Here is an 18,285-nt window from a genome sequence, read left to right as displayed (position 1 = left end):
AATCACCCATAAGGCAATGCAAATTCTAAACATAATTACCCTGTCCAAAAGTAGAAATGAACATAAAATATTTGTCATTTAAATTCAATGAAGATTTGGCCAATTCTAATTCATCCTGTTTAGACTCTGAGACTGCCATTGTTTACTTTGAAAACTGCCCAGCAGGTGTATGAATAGCAACTCCAAGAAACGTAGAGCCTTGACCATTTTTAAGAAGGCAACACCCCTTCTAAAAACATATCTGCTGAGCTCATCAAGGAAACCCCTGGGCCGCCTTGTGCTCCAAAAGCTGCGGAAGAGCGCAGCGCTCACTTGAGCAAAGAACTACTCTCTCAATGTTTATTTTGGTTACGGTCTCTTGTCCTTAAAGAGAAGCAAATCAATTAACAGGACAGATGACACGGCGGTTAGTCACCGAGGGGAAAGTATTATTAGCCTCATTAACTTGGAGCACCCTTCCAGCTCACACCTAGAGTTGGCCACCGAGCGGACCTATTACTGACACAGCCAGGCAACCTTGCGAGGTTTGGAAACCCACTTCTTCGACCTAGGCCCGGGCACCAACCCTTCGAATAACCGCTGACGTCCCCAAGCCCACTCACACCCACATCAGGAAGCAGTTCCTGAAGAAGGCGAGGCACGGGGTGGGGGAATCCCTTCCCCGCCCCATCCTTAAAAGTTGCTGGGAGCGGCACCCAAAGAACTTTCCCAGATTGATCTCTGTCACCGCTCAGGGAGGTCTGCTCCGGGCCCTCAGGCTTTCCGCCCGGAGCCAATCGGCCGTGCCTGCCAAGCCCCTCCTTCCCAGCACCTTTAATGGTTGAGAGAGGGGAGGGTCGGCTGGGGTTTTCTTCTTAAGAAGTCGCACCGGTTTTTCGAGCTCCGCTCTGCGCCTGGAGAGCCACAGCAGCGGGAACGGCCGCTGCCACCACCGGGCCGCGGGTGAGTCACTGTTTGGAAATGGAGTGGGCGGGCGAGGGTGTGAGAGAATGAATGATGTCAGGAGCGCGCAGGGCGGCGGGCGGGGAGAGCGGGCCGCCGGGCCGCGGTAAACACGGAGCGCCGCGCCGCGCCGCGCCGCGGGCCGAGCGGGCGGGGAGACCCCGCCCTCGGCGCGCACGGAGCCGTCCTCGGCCGCCGAGCCCGGCCCCGTGCTGCAGCGCCGCCGGGAGCGGCCTCGGGGGCGGCGGCCGCGGGAGGGAACCGGAGAGCGGCTTCCTCGGCGGGGCCGCGGCGCGCACGGCGAGAGACCCCGAGCAAACTTTCTAGCGGCTTCGGTCCGGGGGTGGCTGCGGCAGCGGGCTCCGTCCCCTGGCCGATCCCGCCCGGCAGCCGCCGCCTTCGGCCGGGAGCGTCGGGAGCCCCAGGCTGAGAGCGGGTGAGGAGAGCCCGGAGGGGCCGGGGGAGGAGACCGGGCTGAGAAGCCGCGCGACGGACGCGGCGCGGGGAGGGGGAAGGTGGATGGCGAACGCGGACGTGGCTCTAATTCGGCCCCCGCGCGCCCCGCCCCAGGGCATCCTTCTCCAGGTTTTGCCTGCTAGGGGGTGCGTGTGTGGCCGAGTCTCCCAGCTCTGAGCATTCGTCTCATTCATTTGCAACCATTTCGGGTAACTCGGTCCTGGCGTTGAAAGGACACTGATTAAACCGTGCATTGTCCAGAGCCACTCCGGAGGGCAGGACTGAAGTTCAGGAGGTGGAGGAGGGACTGTCTTGTTCTTTTCTGAGAGCCACTTACTGACGACGTGTGGCCAGTAACAGTCCAGCCCTGGGCTGCCCTCCCTGAAGCCTTTCAACGGTTGGCATTCCCGAGTTTCTTGGCTTAAGGAAAGGGAGGGTAGGTTTCTCAGCGCAGATGGGTGGGAGTGGACGCGTCTACCTCTCCGAGATACGGATCGTCGTCAATAACCCGCGGCGACCCCTTGAAACAACTCAAATGTTCTGCAGTCTTTTCTTTCTGTTCATCAGTCTTGGCCATTCTTCTGTTTCATCTTGCTTGCTCTAATATGACCTCAAAACGTTTTGACGCTTATGCAAAATTTTGAAGACATTCAACTGTTTAGCGACCCCAGGTTGGGTGTGGATTTTGAATTTGAACTTTTCAGATCGTTGGTGTCGCTCATAGTCTCCTCTAATAACGGTGGGTTCCCAGTCACGTTAAACACTCTGAAGCAGTAAAATGGGACTATAACTACAGATGAGAATAATGAGGGTTAAAGCAAGAAAGACCTGTCATAATGTATGGCACAACTCAGACCCCAACAAATTGTGACTTTATGTATAAATAATAGTGTGTTTGAGTGCTGGATTGGGTGATAACCAGTGAATTGCCACAGAATTTCCTGCTCAGTAAACTTGGTGGGCTGTGGTCTAGCGTGGGAAATCCTTTGGCAAGTTCCTCAGATCTTCAGGAAGCTAAACCTTTCATTGTGGATACCTGACAGGTTTTGGTTGCCACCCCATTTCAGGGGAATTGCTTGTTCATTGTTTAAACAGAGCCAGAGCAACGGCTGAAACTGACAAACCTAGAATTTGGAGGAAGACTGGACGTGTGGAAAACTCTAACTTTACCCTTAACTCCCCCCCACCCCCAAATAAGCAGTGCAAAATTCTCATGGTCCTTTCCTTAGTTTGCTGCTAGCCTTACTTCAGGGTAGTCTTCTGGTTGAAGTGTTGTTTTGCGAGTTAATATTTAATTTGGTTTCTTTAGTTTTCATTTTTAAGTAAAGCTGGTTGACTTATAAACCTGGAGGGAAACACTGGACACCTTTGGGCTGCTGCCTCTTGGTCTCCGTTTCTCTTCTGGGATTTTATAAAGCCCTAGGAAGTATTTGGAGGGATAGGAAGTATTTGCTTGGGTGATATTGAAAACGTTTGTTCTTAACCATATCTAAAACGGCTTTTAGGGTCAAAGGTCAGAGGGAATTTTTCACACCACATGATGTAGAATGGTCTTGGGCTTTGGAATCCAGGAGACCTGAGGCTATCTGGGTGGTAACCTGACTCTCCCTATTTGAGCAAGTTACTTAAACTGGGATTTTCCGGATACTTTAAACAATATATAGGGGAAATAAAAATAATCTTACATCTATTAAAATAGACAATAGAATACAAATGAGAACTTTTTCTTATTTTTTTGTTTATTTATTTTGAGAGAGAGAGAGAGAGATAGCATGAGATGGGGAGGGGCAGGGAGAGAGAGAATCCTAAGCAGGCTCCACACTGTCAGCGCACAGTCGAATGTGGGGCTGGAACTCGCGAACCGAACCGTGAGATCATGACCCAAGTGGAAATCAAGAGTCCATGGCTTAACCAACTGAGCCACCCAGGTGCCCCTGGACTTTTTCTTTTTTAAAGAAGTGACACTTTGAAGGGAGTTTTGTTTTGGGGGGAGGGGGGTTGACAATTACGAGACAGTTTCAGACTCGAGTAGCCTACCTACCTTTATCTGGCTATCTTATGAGGGAATTGAAGCCTCTAACCTGAACTGTCAGACATTTATTCACTTCATTCAGTTGGTGAACATTTAGTGAACAGATACTCTACTCCAGTCACTGTGCTAGGTACTGGTGATGCTAACACGAAGGAGGTTTTGTAACTGTCCTTGAAGCTTACAGTCCAGTACAGAGCGTCCCTTGGCTTTGAAAATGAGGGGGAAAGAAGGAGCCAAAAAAGAGGAGACAGTGGGGAATGGGGAGGAAACAGAAAGTGACTAGGCTCCCATAGGCTGCCTCCCACTGGTAATAGCAAGATCCAGTGGCTTTCTAATGAGTCCCGAAATGGGGCTCATAAATTCGTAAGAGGCTGACCAATGCAAGTATGCTTTCCTTTGTCCAATAAAAATATTATAGACAAGTTTGGCTGTTAAATTAAGTAATTTTAAATGAACCCCAGAGCAAACTGGTTTAAATGAAATCTGAAGGGTAAATTCAGTTCAACCAAGGCTTATTTACTGTGAGCAAAGCTCTATGGTAGGTTTTTAAGAAGATGATTTCTGTGTGAGAATATTCCAATTTATTTAAATTTCCCCCATATGATAAGTATATTACTTATGTAAGTTTAAAAGTACAGATAAACAAACCAGCCATCACTCAGAAAATCACTTAATACTATATCTTCAAATTTTTTCACCCTGTGAACATATAACACAAAGAGCTAATGTGTATTGAGAACACTGATTTAAAGAGAGAAAATAACTTTCCTGAAGTTGCACTGCTAGAAAGTCATTCTCTACAAAACTGAGTTTGTTCCCTATACCTTATTTTCTAACTTGCTTTTTTCATTCAAATATGGACGTCTTTATCACTAAAATACTCTTTTACAGCAGCTTTTATAATTTTCTATTATATGGCTGCATCCCAGCTGAACCAATCGCCTATTTTTGGACAGTTAGTTTGCTTCCAGTTTTTACTATTTTAAGCAACTCTGCATTAAGTATCCTTCTAGCTATGTCTATGAGTATATAATCCATGATCACTTTAGTCATTTTGCATTTTAAAAAGTGAATTATAATGTTCAATTTAGTTGCCTTTTTTTAAATGATATTCAGAATTAGAAAACTTTCTCCTCTCTCTTTAAAATTTAAGAGTTTTAGTTTCTGTGTTCCTTTAGTGTTTCTCATAAGATTTCAGCAATAGGATCAACATTCTCTGTGGAGCTGCACAATAGGTCAGTAGCTCATTACGCAAGGGATTTATCTGATGAAAACAGAACACACAGGCTTTCTTAAAGAGCTATTTGGGCTTGTATTTTGTTGTTCGCTGTAAAGCTAAAGTTTTGTGGGGAAATATAGCAGAATGGAGCAGTGCTAATTTTGCCTGGTAGCTCTCTGGAAGAAATTCTGCTTCTACAATTTGCCTCCTTCATTCCCAGTAAGATGGCCAAATTAAAACTTTCAGTCATTGCATTTAGCAGATTTATCACTACACTAGCTTTAGACTAAGCACCATCACTTTTAAATAGGTCACCTTTTAAAAAACCTTATGTGTTTGTTGTTTGATCTCTTGAAAAGCATATCATTGGTAACACATTTTTGGGTTGATTTAACAAAAGGGCAATAAATTTCCACTAGCTAATTTTCATAATAGGTATAAAGCATTTCTTCATTTATGCATTCTCATGTTTTATTATTCTATCATACCCTCTTTGCTACCTGGAGTCAGCATTTAAATTTTGCCATGGGTTCACATTTGCATTTCCAATGCCAGTTACTCTGTTCTTATGGTTTTAATAAAGGATGTTAGATTATGCATAGTGTTCAATTTAGCCTTTTTTTTTTTTAATGTTTTATTTTTTATTTATTTTTGAGACAGAGAGAGACAGAGCATGAACGGGGGAGGGTCAGAGAGAGAGGGAGACACAGAATCTGAAGCAGGCTCCAGGTTCTGAGCTGTCAGCACAGAGCCCAATGCGGGGCTCGAACCCACGGACTGTGAGATCATGACCTGAGCCGAAGTCGGATGCTTAACCGACTGAGCCACCCAGGCACCCCCAATTTAGCCTTTTCATACAGAAACTCAGATCAGTTCTAGTTTCTATCCATGACTTTTCTAGGATGAAAATATAAATAGGGTAATCTGTTATTTGCTGGTTAGTTTTCCCTGCTACCAAACCCTAACTTGATGATTTGCTGACAATTTAAGATTCAGCTTTACAATTTTGTTTCGTAGTTTAATCATGGCACTTAAAACTTTGAAACCAAATTTGGCACATTCTTAGATTTTTTTAAAAAGAAGCATTAAGTGGATTGAGTGTTGTACTGTTAAAAAAGAATAAAACAACATATTAAAATTGTTAAAGAGGAGGTAACAAATTCAAAGCCAAAGTGTCCGAAAAGAAAGCCAGGTGCTAAAAGTCAAATCAGGTGAAAGATTCTGGAAGGACCCCTTCAGGTGAATGTCACTTCTTTGCCTGGTACTGTCTGTGCTGAGGTTCATTTATAGTGATGGATTTCATCTGTGGAAAGAAAGATGCCCAGATGTCAGGGTTAGCCTTGGGCAGAATTGGGAAGGAGCTGAAGTACCCACCTTAGGGCATTCTTGACTCTTAAGTTTATTTGGCTGTACTTGTTTCACCAAGAAAGTGTTCAGTGAGTATTTGAACAAAGGTAAATTGCTCTCCAATTGAAACTGTGGAACTGGAGGCATCATATTTATGGAAAATTGGGGGAGAAGTGTCTACCCCTGGAATTTAATTACCTCCTTAAAATTTTTTTAAAGTTTATTTATTTTGAGATAGAGAACGCACAAGCAGGTGAGGGGCAGAGAGGAGAGACAGGATGCTTTCTGTGCCATCAGCGCAGAGCCTGATGCAGGGCTCGAACACACGAACTGTGAGATCGTGACCTGAGCTGAGATCAAGAGTCCGGTGCATAATCGACTGAGCCACCCAGGTGCCCTTGCCTCTTTTTAAGATGATTAGAAATGCAAAATACGTGATACGAGTTAAACTCTTGAAAAGCTGTTCCTCAACTGGGAAGGAGCTGAAGAGAGGGGTAGCCCTGGAGATGGAGAGACAACTGCAGAGACCAAGATGGAAATGTGCTAGAGGCCTGCTCAGGGTTGGCTCCTCCTCTTGGAACTGGGGTCGTGCGTGACCCTGGAGCGTCTGGCCTGGCAGGTGTGACAACATGTGTCAGAGGCCTCCTTGGCCTGTTTTGCCAAGGAGAATCATCCTGGGAAGGCACTCTTAACATACACTTCACTGGATGGGTTAAGGATCCTTTTCCTTAACCTGGGAATTACTTTAAGTAGGTAATCTGATCTAATACCTAGAGAAAATGAGAAGGAATGAGTTTTTATTTAGGGGTAGGGATGCCAGTCAAAGAAAGACTATATGGTTTTGGATCATGGACCACTTAGTGAGTTGAGGGGCCATGGAGGCATACCTTTAGATGGCAGCCCATGTCCAAAGACAAGTGGAGACCTCTCCGGAAGACACTTGCAGCAGTAGTTGAACTTGAAGCCAGGCCTTTGACACAGAGCTTGTCCTCCAAGCTTCCTCACACCCAGAAGCTGGAGCTAATCGGGGAAAATAGTGATGGTTGAGTAATGGCAGATACTCTGAGATAGCATTTTTTCATCTACCCTGGAACCGCTCTCTTCATCTCCAGACTGCCCTGCAAAACAGAAACTGTGCTGTCTCCACTGTGGAGGTAGGGAAGCCATTTTTAGAAATGTTAACACACTCAAGACCACAGAGCAAGGGTTTGAAGGGAGGGCCGGCTGATTCTAATGTCCCACACTGCCCGATATCCCTCCAGGCTTTCTGTAATCTTTTCACTGGCTTTGGAAATACGGCAGTTTTTAGGGAGTGGATATTTTGATACGGGATTGTATGTTTACCACCCGATCTGCTGGGACGCTTCTTTGGTCTCAGCTCACCTCAGGTCATGAAGTAACACCAGAGAGATGAACACACACAGGCTTAGACCCACCTGGACAAGTGCAGCTGTGTGAAATATATGGTCTTGTGGCCTCCTAAAGAAAGACACACTCATCAGGGAGGATAGTGGGGTGTCATGAATCCCAACACCACCCCTCGCCACTAGGTGACCTTGAGCAGCTTTCTCAGATGAACCTCCATTTCCCGGCTATAAAAAGGGAATAAAATATTTGCTTCAATAAGGTGACTGTATGATGTATAAAACTTTGTGAGCAAAACTTCAAGGGTAATGCTTGGTTCATAGTAAATACTCAGTGGCTTAGCTTTCATTATTTTATTTTATTTTTTTGCATATAACCTGCATCTCTAACTTTTATACACATTTTTTTTTTTTTTAAAGTTTATTTATTTTGGGGACAGAGAGAGACAGAGCATGAACGGGGGAGGGGCAGAGAGAGAGGGAGACACAGAATCGGAAACAGGCTCCAGGCTCTGAGCCATCAACCCAGAGCCTGACGCGGGGCTCGAACTCACGGACCGCGAGATAGTGACCTGGCTGAAGTCGGACGCTTAACCGACTGCGCCCCCCAGGCGCCCCAACATCTCTAACTTTTAAAACAAAGGGTTCAATTCTGTTACCTCAAAAATCAAATTATTTCTCATTATTTTTTAAAAACTTCTTTAAATGTTTATTTTTGAGAGAGAGCACGCGCATGAGCACAAGCAGGGGAGGGGCAGAGAGAGAGGGAGACACAAAATCTGAAGCAGGCTCCAGGTTCTGAGCTGTCAGCTTAGAGCCTGACACTGGGCTTGAACTCACAAACCGTGAGATCATGACTTGAGGTGAAGTCAGACATTTAACCGACTGAGCACCCAGGTGCTCCATCATTATTTCTTTTGCAATAGAATAGCCATTCGTCACATCATGCCTGTATTGGTAGGGTCTGGGTCCTATCCTTCACCCTTCCCTCCTCCTCCTCATCACGGTTAAAATGAAATAATTGAAGTTGTTTGTGCATTGCCATTGAATTCAAGAACTTTCATAAGAACTATATAACATCATCTGTGAATGCTGAAAAGCTTTCAAAGTAGCAATCACAATATGCCAGCCCTCTCAGCAGATGCTGGTAGCATTAACGTAGCACAATTGCTGTGCCTTACGGAGCACAGCCTTCTGAAGAGTATTGTACCATGAACACCACTGTCCCAGAAAATGCCCAGGGCCATTAAGAATCACAGACCCCACTGTCCTCCCCGATGCTGTGAGTCTTTCTTTAGGAGGCCCTGAGACGGTTTATTTCACACAGCTGCTACTGTTTTCTGAGATTTGCATTTGTCCAGCAAGTTGTTTAATGTCCAGTTATGACCACCCCAGTAGCTACCCAACTTTAATAGCAAAAAAAGTCATTGTTTTTGTTAAAAAATTATATATATATATATATATATATGTATAAAATCTGTGTGTGTTTATGATATATCCTCTATAATGGATTAGTGCTGAGAAGCACATTCCCTTGGAATATAGTTTGGCAAGTTATAAGCAGCAAGCAGGAACATTTAAAATTTTATTCACCAAATACTTAAAGCACTCACTATTTGCCAGGGTTTTTTCTGAGCACTTAGAACTTCTCTACTTCTCCCCAAACACTCTGAGGCCCATATTATTATCCCCATTTTAAGAATCCCCATCTGAGACAGGTTAAACTTGCCTAAGGTCACAGAGCTGGTATGAGGCAGAATTAGATTTTGAAAGCAGACAGTTTGGCAGTGGAGTTGAACCATTGCACTTAAAGAATCTAGCATGGAGGGGCACCTGGGTGGCTCAGTTGGTTGAACATGTGACTGGCTCAGGTCATGATCTCACAGTTCATGGGTTTGAGGCCCTCGTCGGCCTTTGCACTGACACTGCAGAGCCTGCTTGGGATTCTCTCTCTCCCTCTCTCTCTCAAGTATAAATAAACCTAAAAAATTAAAAAATATATATCATTAGAGTAGCAGGCATAAAATTGCAAATCATGCTGAGCCGTGTGCACTAATCTCGGGAATGGAAGAATGTACTTCTTTTCCAGACTCCATACCAACCCTGACTGAACACTCGGGAACTTTTAGAGAACTATGTCTGACAATACTGTATTGAAAGTTAAGCATCACCATCTTTCAATACTGATACTGAAATACAGGACCTAGTTTAATCCTCTGGGTGGTAAGTCACAGGAATTGATGGCTCAAACTCACGAACTGTGAGATCATGACCTGAGCTGAAGTTGGATGCTCAACCGAATGAGCCACCCAGGTGCCCCATGATATTTATTTTTTAAGTTTTAAGGCTTTCACCCATTATAACATAGTTGAAAGTTCTATTGGGGGCCAGTATTTGTACATGTGAGGTTTCATTGACTGTCTCCTAATTGGTATTGGAGATGGTGGTCGACAGAATCACGGCCCCCCTCAAAGGTTTCACATCCTAACCCCCAGGATCTGTGTATCTACTATGTTACATGGCAAGGGGGAATTAAAGTTGCTAATCAGCTGATGTTACCACATGGAGATTAGCCTGGATTATTTGGTTGGACCCAGTGGAAAAGAGAAGCACAGGAGTCAGAATCAGAGAGTCCGAACTAGCAGTTTTGAGTTTAAAAAACTTAAAGGACCATTGCTGGCCTTGAAGATGGAAGGGGACCACTAGCCAAGGAATGTATGCAGTCCCTCAAAGCTGGAAAAGGTAGGGAAATAGATTCTTCCCTAGTGCCTCCCAAAAGGAATACAGCCTGCTCACACTTGGATTCTAGCCTAGTGCAACCCATTTTGTGCTTCTGACTTCCAGAACTGTAAGAAAATAAATGTGTGTTGTGTAAGCCGCCAAATTTGTAGTAACTTGTTACAGCAGCAAAGAGAAACTAATAGAGTTACCACAACAATCTGCATTTGGATCTGTTCCTTAGGCCAGCACTGGGAAAGCTGTGTAATCTCATGATTTCTTGTTATGGCACATCAGGTATAGCAAGTGTTTATATTTTGGGGGCTATCATATTTTACATGCAAAACTAACCGCTTTGGGGGCTTTTGATAATTCTGTACATTCTTATACCTAGCAAACATTTAAAGTGACAGTACCAAGGTTTCAGCAAAAAAAAAGTCTGTTGGTTCTGGAGCAAGTTGCGCCACTTTGCTGGGCCTTTTTCATCAGAGTTGCAAGACAGAAATATGGCTCTGCGCTCCACGTGGTGGTCATCACCACTCTGCGTTTGTTTGGGGGTAAGATGATAGTCCAAATGTGGGGGGATTATCACTTGAGTTCTGACTCCAGAGTCCTTCAATTTTTTTCTAAATCTACTCTTTGCTTATCCGGCAACTTTATTATGAATTCTCTGAGAGCAAGGGCATATCTGTACAAGGACTTCCCAACTATAGCAAATTAAATAAAAGATGGTATCATTCATTGGATCGTCTATAGTAAGTATCCAGAGGGTTAGAGGACCCCAGAGTAGGTGATATCTTGGAATCGAAGAATCAATTACTAGAATTAAAAATAACAAGAATTGGGTGGGTGGGGGGGCACCTGAGTGGCTCAGTCGGTTAGGCATCCAGCTTCGGCTCAGGTCATAATCTCATGGTTTGTGGGTTCAAGCCCCATGTCGGGATGTGTGCTGACAGCTCAGAGCCTGGAGCCTGCTTTGGATTCTGTGTCTCCCTCTTTCTGTGCCCCTCCCCTGCTTGCATGCACGCACACTCTCTGTCTCTGAAAAATAAACATTAAAAAAAATAACAAGGATTATAATGGATGGGATTAGTTTTGTTTTGTTTTTTAAAGGAATCATCCAATAGCTAATCTTATGTTGTGATTTGGAGACAACTTCCATGAATTAAGGTCTCTTCTGGGGCGCCTGGGTAGCTCAGTCCGTTAAGCTTCAGCCTCTTGATTTTGGATCAGGTCATGATCTCACAGTTTGAGATTGAGCCCTGTGTTGGGCTCTGTGCTGACAGTGTGGAGCCTGCTTGGGATTCTCTCTCTCCCCCTCTCTCTGTGCCTCCCCTGTTCACTCTCCCTCTCCATCTAAATAAATAAATAAATAAATAAATAAATAAATAAATAAATAAATAAAATTTAAAAAGTCAGGGTCTCTCCTTTGTACAATGTAGACATAGCAGTGTAAGGAATAAAATCTTGAGATTCTCCTATATTAAAAAATGAAAGGGGCACCTGGGTGGCTCAGTTAAGCGTCCATCTCTTGGTTTCAGCTCAGGTAATGATCTCATGGTTCTTGATTTGGGCCCTGCGATAACAGCATGGAGCCTGCTTGGGATTCTCTCTCTCTTCCTCTCTTTCTTCCCCTCCCCCAAGCACTCTCGTCTCTCTGTCTCTCAAATAAATACATAAATAAAATTTTAACAAATGAAATAAGGGCTAATGTAAGATTTTTAAAAATAATTTTAAAGAAATATTGGTAGAAAATTAGCTGGATGGCATAAATATATATATATATATATGACTGTTTCTAGGAGAAGAGACTGCCTTGTGTAGAAATATTAAAAAAAAAATGGAAACTTTTAAAACCACAGAGATAGGACATTTTCATATTTGCATTTTCTTTGAATGTACCCCTTTGAGATTTGGAGTCACTTTGTTAATTTAAGGGGGAAATTATATATGCATAAAAAAAGTAGGATTGATTTCATCTTAAATGTGAAGGTTTGGAAGAAACTCAAATGATGTGTAGGAAAGAAGCTTTTGGTCTGTGTTCTAAAATGCTTTGGGAGGAGATTTTTCTGGGCTCTCATCTCCTTAGTCTAGGAACTTCTCGAGCCTCGGCTCTAGGGGTGCCGGGCTCCTGTGGGACTCTGGACTCCTTTGCTTGCATTTTCTCCTCATCAGGCAATTCTTGGTTAATAGTTTGCCTTCTCTGCCAATATCTCCATCATGGAATGAAGATGTCTTAGTTATGTAAGAGGCCTAGTAACCTTCACCAGTACCAGAAGGTATCTATCCTATCTCATAGCCATCCCTGATAAGTTAATAGATAAATGTTTCCTGTTGCACCTTTTGTTAGTATGAATCAGAGCTTCTCTCTCCTGGGTGAGCTGATGAAATAGTTTCTGGGCAAAGATCAGACCTGGGACCAAGGTGCTGCCCTGCCCCCCAGGAGGTAACCATCCCCTAAGAACTCAGTGTTGGCCAATAGAAATATATATGAGCCACACATGATAGCTACATGTATAATTTGAGTTTTCCAACAGCCACATTACAAAAGTTTTTTTTTTAAGTGAAATTAATTTTAAGAACATATTAAAAAAAATTTTTTTTAACGTTTATTTATTTTTGAGACAGAGAGAGACAGAGCATGAACAGGGGAGGGTCAGAGAGAGGGAGACACAGAATGTGAAACAGGCTCCAGGCTCTGAGCTGTCAGCACAGAGCCCGACGCGGGGCTCGAACTCACGGACCGCGAGATCATGACCTGAGCCGAAGTCAGATGCTCAACTGATTGAGCCACCCAGGTGCCCCTTTAAGAGCATATTTTAACTCAATAGATCAAAATATTCTATTTACTATTGCCAATTATAGTCAATATAAAAATTCTGGGAATATTTATTTGTTTCTAAATTTTTGAAATCTGGTATACATTCTGCACTTAACAGCACATCTCTGCGTGCATTGGCCACGTCTCGCATGCTTAGCTATCTGTGGTTAGCAACTACTGTACTGGGAAGTGCAGCTGTGACCAATTTTATCTTTAAGCAAAAATACCCTGCATGAATCTGAGGATAATTCCTTAATAGTTGCCATCTAGTGATTCTGGTGTGTTGTATAAAAACTGAATTATTTATATCATGGTGTCGCCTTAGCACCAGAAAAAACTGGTTCTGGTGCCTTTTGCTGGAAAGAGTGAACAGGCTGAATGGTACCGGGGAACATCTCTCTGAGGTTATCTGTAACATAAATTTGTGAATTTCAATGCCAGGAGGTGTGCCTAGGCCTATAAATGAAACATGTAGATTATTAGGATAATGCTTAGAGAAAAGATGACTGTTCCTATGCATTTATGAGCTGATACCATAGGATGTGTGAAGCATCTGGCCTGGTCTCAGCCCCAGTGCCTCCCCACATTTAACTCCTCTCATCTGTCACCTCACTCTCTACCTGTTTATCTACCATTGTCTTCATCCTGTCCTTGCCCTGTGTATATACATAATGCTGCTTACTCATGTATGCCCTTGTTCAGTTCCCTATTGTAACAATTTGAGGAGCAAGTCCACTCTAAAACCTAGATCACAGAAATTATTACTTGATTCCAAATATTGGTCTGCCAGAAACAGATTAGAATATAAGAAGACACAGGCACGATGTGAGAGGGAGAGAGGAGAGAGGGAGACATGGGAGGGGAGGGGGGAAGGAAGGGAAGAGTGCATTTATGTGTGGGAACATAACTAAAAGCAGAGGATTTCATAGCAAAACATTCCCCAGCTATTGGGCAAGCCACTGTTCTCACCAAATTCTCAAGATAGGTTTCTTTGGGTTTCATAAATGTACTGACACTATACAGATGGCTGAGACATAGTTCCAAGCCCTCCTTGATTCCTTCTGAAGTTGATTAGCACATTCAACACAATGTTGTGAGCACTTGCTAGGTGCTAGACTTTATTCTTGATTCTAGAGATTCAGTGAATAGCAGTCAGGGCTCCTACCCTAATGGAGATTGTTTGAGTTTATGCGTTGAGAGAGGAAAGGACGCTGAAAAGAAAGATTGCACAATGATAAACAAGTAAAACCAATGAGTAAAGAAGGTTAAGTTCAGAGGTAGAGCCGGTCTTTAAGGGCAACTTAAGGGTGATATGGTGGAGAGTGACTGGGGAAGCCTGTTCTAGCACAGTTAGGAAAAGTTTGTTGGAAGCAGTGAGACTTGTACTGGGTTGTGAAGGATGAGAGGGAAGGGCATATGCATCAGCCTGGGGAGGAGAGTGCTTGGTCACACAAGTGGTGGGAAGGAGCCAGCAGTGAGGGAGAAGTGGCTCAGCCGGCAGAACCAGGTTGGATGGGGCTTGCAGACTTTGTGAGGAGTGTGGGCCTAACTGCAAATGCAGTGAGAAGGCCTTATGACTTGATCTAAGAAGGAGCAGGCATGATCTGATTTACATTTATAAGACTGTGGCTGCTGGGCAGAGAATGAGGTGGAAGGGAGCAAGAGTAGAAGCAGGATCAGTTGTTAAGCTACTGCACGAGAAGGGATGCAGCCTGTATGGGAGGCCGTATGAGAGAGGGAGAGCCCCAGATGCATTTGAGAGGTATGGAGATTGAATTGACAAGACTTATGGTTAGGTTTGGATGAAGGGCATGAGAGAGTAGGAGAAGTCAAGGAGGACTCCCAGATTTTTGGTGGGTGAGACAGTTGTAGAGAATAGAGTTCTGTTTTGGACATTGGTTAGTTTGAGTTGCCTGTTAGTCATCCTAATGGAGACAGATGTCAGATAGCCAGCCATGACCAAGAGACCTGCATTCAGGGATGCGGTCGGTGTGGGAACTGTTTCAGCATGGGACTGGTGCTATGTAAAGTTATGGGGAATCTACTGTCATCTAAGGAGATTTTGTAGGCAGAGAAGAGAGACGAAGATCAAACCCCAGGGAATAACCGAGTTGAAAGATCAAGTAGGAGACTATGGAGTAACCAGCAAGGCAGGAGAAGGACCAGAAGAGCAGTGTTCCAGATGCCAGCAGAATCAAATGTCTAGAGCAGGATGGAGTAATTAGTTCTGTTGTAAGTTCTTGAAACGTTGATTACGAGGAGAACACAGTATTCATTGGGTTTAGCAATGTGGAAGATTCTTTTACGTGGTGACCTTGTTTTTTAGAGAAGTGATTTAAAGCACAAATGAATTGACCCACAGCAGGTCCTGCAGGAAGCTTTCCTCACAGTCTCCCTTCTCCACATCACCCCTGGGGGCTAGGGGTTCCCTCATTGTTCTGGAGTACTTAGGCCTTTCTCTGTCAACTGGACTACCATATTGGAAGGTGATTTTCTGTTGAAATTAGGTTCTTTCAGACTGAGCTCTTTGATAGCAAAACTTATACTGTGTGTGTGTGTGTGTGTGTGTGTGTGTGTGTGTGTGTGTTAATTTCTTAGCATGATGCAGACACTCAGTACATGTTTTCTGAATTAACGCGTTGAGTATTTTTGAAACTGCGGTTTTCCTTGTGTTATTTACTCCTGTGTTGTATCAGCAGAGGCCAATGAAGAGCCCAGATTTCCTGATTCTCAGTTTGCTGCCCTCTGCCTTCTACAGCCATGGTCTTGCCTGGACTGATGTTCCCCTTTTGCCCAGGATTGCCCCCACCCCTCCCCCTCTACTCCTCCCCCAACACCTGTTGGCCAGTGATTGCTTTGGAAGGCTTGCTTAGCTCTAGTCTTTGCTCTGGTCCTCTCTTAGACCTTTCATTTGTACTTTATACCTTCTTGAGATCCACATGTGAACACCTGTGGAAATCACTTCTCTTCCAGAAGCCACCCCTCTTCCCCACCTTCAAGTTCTTGGGGAGAAGACATCTGCAGTTACTCCATACAATTTACCATTTTTACCCCCTTGCATACTTATGCATCTTAAAGGCCTAGAAGCAACTGACTAACAACTTCAAAAGGCTTCTTTTTAGCAAGTTTCCTTGTGTGTGTGTGTGTGTGTGTGTGTGTGTGTGTGTGTGTGTGTGGTTATTTCCTCACCAAGGCTGTGTGGAAATTTTATTTCTTCTACACTATTTCTATTATTTTGTTTTCTACTTCATTCTCCGCCTGTTGCAACACCACAATTACACTAGTTGCTGTGGAGATAGTAAGTGCATTGCTAATAATGGAGGATTACTCCTTTAGGTGGAAGAATAGAAGCAAGAGGAGAATATAAATCTTGTTTTTGTGCAAATGTTTCCTAGTAACAAAAATAACTAAGTGGTATTAGAGTCTGTGGTGCAGAAATGTCTATATGGGATCGGCTTATGGTTTTAGAAAGGATTGGCTTTCTTAATTAAAGAAAATATTAATTTAAGCTGCTGGTCCTCTTAGAGGCTAATTCCCTAGTTTAATCCTTTACTATTCATTTTTTAATTTATATTCTTTGGCAGGTTGTTGTCCCAAATAGAGCAAGTTTTTTGTGGACTTCATCTTTTAAGATTTATTTCTTAGAGCTTTTTTTAAAAAACTTTTCTAAAGGGGACACATTTTAATATTGTTCATCTTATATTTATTTCATGAAATCTTGCAGTTTTCCATGGACTTTATTATTATTAAGGTGACCATGTCCTTGTATGCCCAGGACAGCCGCAGTGTATAACTGCTGTGCTGGTGTCATTACTGGTAAGGTTATCTGGCACTCTCAGAACTGGCCTGGTTAGGATGTTAAATTATATGGCCATCCTAAGTAAAGACCGCATTTAATAGAAAATGGAAGGAATGAAATATTTTATGCTTTTTTTTTGTTTTAATCCATACAATGTACATATTTTTAGGTAGATATATGTGGATTATATACTCCCATGTATGTATGTGTAATATATATATGTAACACATACATATGTGTATATGTATTTTTTCTTTTACTTCCTCCAACTAATAGTTTAAAACTTGCCAAATGTCTTGATGCTGTAGAGAGACACACATATACTTATATATACACACACATATATACATACATATATATACACACAGATACACATATGTATATGTGTGTGTGTATATATATATATATATATATATATATATATATATATGATTCTCTCATGTTACATTTAGGATTCTCTCTCTCTTCCCCTCCCCTGCTTGAGCTCTCTCTCAAAATAAATAAACAAACATTAAAAAAATTTTACATTTAGGATTTTACATGATTCTCTCATGTTACATTTTTACCAAGATTCACTTTACTGTAATAATGGCTGACCTGGCTCCTCCTAAATGGACAGGAGCTATTTTGAGGGAGCAGTGTTCTCCAAATGTTAGCTGTTCTGATTTGAAATGACTTCTCATATCTCATTGGGTTTCTGTCTACCTAATACAAACACTCACTTCTTGTTCACATCAGATTTTTCTCCCTGCATGTCGTTGAATTGGATATATATCCTAGACTATTCCATTGTATCATCTATTAGCAGCTCAGTTATTGATACACCCAAAGGTAGAACAACAGCCACTAGACTAAGAAAAGGAAGGGCTTTTAAAATCTTGGACACCTTGAAGAGTAAAAAGTACCATTTTGATATTCAAAATTGAATTTAAAAAATATGCACATTCCTTCCCTAACTCATCCCTCTTAATATCAAGTTTATTAATGTAAAAACTCTGAAAGTCATACTAAGATTTAAAAAAAAAAGATTTTCTAACATTTATTCATTTTTGAAAGACAAAGAGAGACAGAGTGTGAATGGAGGAGGGGCAGAGACAGAGGGAGACACAGAATCTGAAGCAGGTTCCAGGCTCTGAGCTGTCAGCACAGAGCCTGACGCGGGTCTTGAACCCACAAGCCATGAAATCATGACCTGAGCTGAAGATGGACACTTAACTGAACCACCCAGGGGCCCCCATACTAAAATTTTTTAAATGTTTATTTATTTTGAGAGAGAGCTCAAGCAGGGGAGGGAAAGAGAGAGAGAATCCTAAGCAGACTCCGAGCTATCAGCGCAGAACCCAATGTGGGGCTCAATCTCATGAACCGTGAGATCATGACCTTAGTGGAAATCAAGAGTCAAACACTTAACTGATTGAGCCACCCAGGTGCCCCCATACTAAAATTTGTATAATTGATCAAAGATCCTTGGGAAAATTTCTGGCAGGTTATGCTCTGGGGCCAAGGAGACCTGGAAGTTGTTTTTTTTTTTTTTTTTTTTTTTTTTTAATGTTTTATTTTATATTTGAGAGAGAGAGAGAGAGAGAG

At 42.9% G+C, this 18,285-nt stretch overlaps 1 protein-coding gene across 4 annotated transcripts in view; it reads left to right on the top strand.

The window, feature by feature from the left end:
• Positions 1 to 450: 450 nt before the first annotated feature.
• SGMS2 (sphingomyelin synthase 2) overlaps positions 451 to 18,285 on the top strand; it is an 84,187-nt gene continuing 66,352 nt past the window's right edge. For 2 of the 4 annotated variants that reach the window (XM_045471083.1, XM_045471068.1), the window contains exon 1: positions 451 to 942. The gene's annotated coding sequence lies outside the window, so the exon portion shown is untranslated. Of the gene's footprint in view, positions 943 to 1,131; positions 1,379 to 18,285 lie in introns of those variants that run through there. The other 2 variants (XM_045471078.1, XM_045471092.1) reach the window with 2 other exon arrangements.

The sequence above is a fragment of the Leopardus geoffroyi genome, chromosome B1 (genome assembly GCF_018350155.1).
Source record: "Leopardus geoffroyi isolate Oge1 chromosome B1, O.geoffroyi_Oge1_pat1.0, whole genome shotgun sequence".
In the NCBI taxonomy this organism is placed as follows: domain Eukaryota; kingdom Metazoa; phylum Chordata; class Mammalia; order Carnivora; family Felidae; genus Leopardus; species Leopardus geoffroyi.
Note: the sequence above shows the minus strand (reverse complement) of the source record. Positions and strands in the feature narration are given on the sequence as shown.